The sequence below is a fragment of the Pinus tabuliformis genome, chromosome 8 (genome assembly GCF_031772625.1).
Source record: "Pinus tabuliformis cultivar Carrire ecotype Pingquan chromosome 8, CPIR1, whole genome shotgun sequence".
NCBI lineage: Eukaryota > Viridiplantae > Streptophyta > Pinopsida > Pinales > Pinaceae > Pinus > Pinus tabuliformis.
The window spans coordinates 1,537,184,425-1,537,190,098 of record NC_142294.1 but is presented as its reverse complement, the minus strand read 5'-3'; positions in this window follow the sequence as shown (position 1 = coordinate 1,537,190,098).

The following is a 5,674-nucleotide window of genomic DNA, read 5'->3' as shown; positions in this document are numbered from 1 at the left end:
CCATAAGCAACTGGTACAGACAGAGGGAAAATTGGTAGAAACAGAGGCTGCATTGCAGGCAGCCCTACAACAGAAAGAAGGAGGCCAAACATCTCAGCCCCCTCAGCAAGTAATCAACCTTGAGGAACCCCCTCAAATTGTCACTCCTCCTACAGTACAGACAGTTGAGACAGCTCCATCAACATCAGCACCAGCACCAACATCAGAGCAGGCTCCAAGCCTTGACATGCAGAAGTTGATGAATGAGATTCAAGTCCTAGAAGCCCAGATGGTAGAGCTGAATGAAGCCAAGGAAAAGCTAGCTACTCTTAATGAAAAATATGACAAATCCAAACAGAGTGTAGCTGAAAAAGGAAGAGAAATAAAAGCTCTTAAGGAGAAGATAAAGGAGCTGGAAAAAGAGCTCACTCTTGACAAGGTGGTGGCTGAGGTCAAGAAAGTTTTATGGGCCAACATTGGCCAATCAATAACAGATCAATGGCAGTATATAGAGACTATTCATGAGCAGATGGACCCCATCAGCAGGGCTCACAAGGAAATTCAAAAGGCAAGGGCATCTCTTGGAAACATGCCTGAGATAGCCAACAGGATGATCAACGTCCTCAACAACCGTACAGGCTCTCAGCTGACAGCCATGGGTATCTCTGGCAGAACTGACACCATATTACTGATAAAAAGAGTGCTCACTTTGAGAAGCCTGGTGCAGACCTTGGATAGAAGGTGCCAGGAGATGCAAACAGAAGTAAATAAGTTTGTGGAAAAATTCACAGTATTGCATAACAGAGGCCTTCCCAGCTTACTGAACAGCGCAGGAAGGCTACTATCACATGAGAACTATGCAAAAAGGGTAAATGCATTTGCCACTAATCAGATCACTGCAGGATCAAGCACTCCAGAGGAAGCAGGGCCTGCATCTGGGCAGAGCCTTTATGAAAAGGTGGAGAATTTGTTTTTTATTATGAATGAAATCAGCCATTTGTTCGAGGTGCCTCCAAATTTCTACAAATATACAGAGGCAGATGAAACCTTAGGTGCAATTTTGAGGCATCAATTGCCTACACAGGAATGGTGGACCAGCATGATACAGTTATTATTGTAGACAACAGGCTTTCATCAAGTTTTTTTTTTTTTTCATTAAAATATAAGTCATCTTGTTCAGAAAATTTAATATGACTGGAAAAGACTGGGCTGAGCCAACTCAGCAGACAGATTCGGCCACCACAGCAACACTGACAGCTACAGGTGACAGGGCCGGGAACGCTACAACATGACAGAGCCATAAAGACACATCATTCGGCATTAATGCAGAACGCTCAACCGACTCAGTGGCCTCCAAAGGTCAAAAGGACTTCTGATAGAATTAAAGAGCATTCATTTTGTATTTAGAGCAGCAATAACTTCCTTATCTGCTATTTTGAAAGTTGGTGAATGTATTTATTAATCAAATAACTCAGCGGTTTAGATATTTTTGCAAAACCGATTGTATATATTCCCCCTCGCACAAGCTTGCAGGGGTTGTTGATTTTCTATTCAAGAGAGCCTATGTTGTAAATTTTCAGAGTTTTAATACAGAGAGCTAATGGAATTTCCAAAGTTCTGCGTTGTCTGATGCGTTATGGTGTGTTTGCTGAATGCTACAGGATTCCTGCGTATTTCATGGAACAATAAGTTTTCTTTAACCTCTTCGTTATGTTTGTTATTTCCTTCATAATCCATTCATGTTCTATGTTTCACAGTTTAATGGCAAAGAAAAAGAATAGTTTCAGGATTTATTCATAGAATACCCTGAACTCAATCTATGCTGTTATGAATGTTCTCCTCAGATATAGTTATAAGAGTGTGATTCTTAATTGCTGCACCTTCAGACTATAGCTTTCACAGTGATTATTGTTCAAGAATTCAAACCTGCTCCTGGGCAATACATCTCTTTCTCACACCACCAGCTTAGTGGAAGATTCTTAATTGCCTTCCACTGGTTAAACATACTCCATCATCACAATTTCAAGTTTGTCTCATGAAATATTTAAATGGCCCTGCAGTATCATCAATCCCACTTAAACATTTCAAACAGCCTGTAACCACAGACTCCATTGCCCAATGAACTAAAACTGTCTGAAGATATCATCTTAGGTACTGAAAGACATCACTCAACCAAAATATAAAACCAAAACCCTCACCCCATAGCTAGCCTAAGATCCCCAAGAAACATATTGAAAAATCATAAGAGAGAGCCCTCTCTGATTACAGGTTGGCTAGAACCTGTAATCCAAAGCTTGGTTAGTGGTTACCCCGGCCGTATTCCCTCAGGAGTCAAAGGGAACAACCTGGGTGTTAACAAATTACACGCAGGTGGTAGCTTGAGGACCCAGGAGAAACTGCACAAAGAAATAGCAGGCTTGGAGGACTGAAGGAAGGCATATGTGTTGTCTATTCTGTCTATGAGTAGTAGTGAGGGATTGTACTAAGAGTTGGATAGCTTGTGAGCTAAAGCTTTGTGTAATCTTGAGATATTTCCACTTGTATGATAATACAGATAGTGGGGTTTTTAGTTGAGGCTTTCCCCAAAGTATTCTTCTTTTTTTCCACTGGAAAAATCGTAATCTTTCGTTAATATTGAAAAATTACATGTTGTAGATGCCATCGGCATATGCTGAAAAACAGTGATCCGTCAAAAATGGTGCTTTTTTGTAAAAAAGCAGTGATCCGTCAACACCGCGTAGTGTGTACGAGTGCAGGAAGATCATGCATATATGATTATGTACATGTGGGGGAAAATCATAATTTTCGCCCCTTTTTCTTCTCAACTTTTTTCCAAACCCCCTGTGGTTCTGTTGGACTTATCAATGCCAGTGCAGTTTCAGCCACAGGTTGTGGATTTTCTTTATCAGAGTCTGAAGAATCTGATATGTGATGTCGTTTGTTTCTGCTCATGTCCATAGTATCTATTGTTTTTGCCTGTGTTATTTCTGATTGTTCCTGTGGTCTTTTGTCTTCCGCTGTTGGTACTTCGTTCGTCTGGCTGGGCTGTTTGGGATTGGTGGTCTCCATCTCTTCTTCCTCCTCGTCATCTGAATCGGGTGAGGAGAATTGCCATCCCTTCACTTTTTTTTCTGTTTTCTTCTTTCTTCGATTGTCTTTTTTGGCTGCTGGACATGTGCTTTGTAGGTGTCCCGTTTGTCTACATATTCGACATCTGAAGGCAGTATTTTCGAAGTCTAAACCTTGGGTCCAGCTCCTCTGTCCATGCCTCAGCTGAATCTGGTCTGGCAGGCCTTTGCTGAGGTCTACTTCCACACATATCCGAGCATATGTGTAAATTCTTTCCTCCAATCGCTGTGTGTCCCATTTGATGTAGCGTCCGATGGTATTTCCAATTCCAGCTAGTACTTGATCAGTCCAGAGATGTATTGGGAGGTTGTGTAGTCGCACCCAAACTGGCATTTTGGTAACAACCATTATATTTGCGTCAAATTCTGGAAACCAAGGTGTGATGAAAAGTCATGTGGAACCCCAGAACCAAGGTCCTTCCTGGATTACTGTGTCCCTGTCAGATGCTGATAAGAAATTTACTATAAAGAAACCTTTGGAGCAGAGGTGTATTTCGCATTGCATGGTCCAGTTCGTGAAGATCCAGTGGAATAAATCAACTGGTTTGGGCCAAAAGCTGTTAAATCTGCATATTACTGCTTGCCTTTCATATATGTTACAGTACTCCTCTGTTTCTGGTGTATCTATGTTGTATACTGGGGTATGATCCAGCTGTTCCACAATATATGGCCTGGCGATCATCCCTGTTTGATTTGGTGTTGTTCCTTCTTTGTTTTTCCCTTGTAGGATGTCTTTGAAGGAGGTGTTGCTTGGTTTTTTCCCTGCACCTGTGCCACTCCCTTCAGCTCTATTATTGTTCCTGCCATTGACAGATGCTCCCCCTCTCAATCTTAGATTTAGTGTGATTGTTGACAGAGGTTTAATCTGATATTCCCAAAGATATTTAGTATCTTGTAGAACTCTGCCCTCATATATCAGATTTTGTGATCTGATAGGAAATCCTAATTGTTTCATGATCATTTCCTGCACTTGCTTAACAGTATCCGATTCTTGTACCCAGATAAATTTCGATTTTCCTTCAGGTAGTTTTACAAATACTTGGAATCCTCTTGCCGGAGTTCCAACTCTTGTAATTGATGGATCTGATGCAGAGATTTTGTTCTGTGGCTTTTGCATGTCCCATATCAGTGGATGGGCGACCATATCTGTTATGGTTTGAGTCCGATTTATCATATGAGTCCGATCTGCCATGTTGGTATCTGGTTCTACGAACCCAGGTCTTGATCTGCGCATATTCCCCTGGATCGGGACGAGATAGGGTCGATATGCCATAATAGGGTCTAGATCTGTTAGTTCAGGGCATACTCTGTACAGGATGCCGCGGATCGGTGGGAAAGAAACCCATTCGGAGCTCCAAGGTAGGAGAGAACCCAGATCTACGCCAATAATATACAGAGCAGCGTTCTGATATTCAATGAGAGGGGTATTTCTTCCATACCTTGAACAAAAACTACGGTTTTCCATCCTGCGAGTTCCATTGTTGCAGAAAACCGCTTCTCCACCGAGCTTGTTCTCGTCTGCTGAGTCCTGGTGGTATCCTGAATGGCCATTCGAAACCCTTGTTTCGACCCAATGATTTGCAGCGATCTTCGTCTTCGTATCTGGCAGATCTTGGCGGACCAGGGGTTTATTTTGATCTGGATTCGCTTGAGCCAGAGGTTGTGTAGGCTGACGATCGGCTATGGATCTGGCTCCTCCATGCGCTAAACCCTCTAGAGAGCTCGAGGAGCAGCAGACGCGAGCAATTGGGGCCATCTCCGGAATCGATCGCGGATCCGTCAGTCTTCCTCCGTCGAATGCCAAAACACTATGCACCCCTTTTTCCCCCAAAAGTATTCTTCTGTGTTCATATGTGATTGATTTCTTCTTCATCTGTTATATGTGTTCTATTTGATCTTGCTCAAAATCGATTAAGCTTCTGCAAGTTTGTTTGTAGAAGTAGATCAAGTATTTTGCTTTAGTTACATTGCATTATCAAGTGATCTACAGTGAGAATTTCTACATGGTATTAGAGCTAGCTGATCTATAGAGAAATTTCTACACTCTGTGATTGAATTCCATTTAACCAATTAACCACAAGCTTTGAATCTCCGTAAAGTTGTAGTTGAGAGACACCCTGTTCAATGGAAAATGCTAATAGAAGATGACATGTTTGGAGCTCAACATAATTATTTGAACCAACACCTAGTCCAATAGAGATATGAAAATAGATTTATTATGATAGATGTAAAATAATGCCACCCCCACAAGGTCCTCCCTTGTCTATCGAAGCCCCACCAAAGAAAGCCCAAGGGAAAGATCAATATGGTTAATCATCCACTAGAACATGAGCTCTATGTTCATCTTTCTCCAGAGGCTAGAGACTAAGAATGACCATGGCTTGAGTTGCAATCATCCTTGGGGATGAGGGGAGATCTTGAAAGACTACTTTGTTATGGGCAATCCATATTCCCCAACAGATTATAAGAGGAAGGGCCTTGAATGTGTAGGAGGATGGGAAGGAGAGCCATTGTTGCTAGGCAATATCTATAGATTGACCCGACCAGAGACCAATTTGTGGTTATGA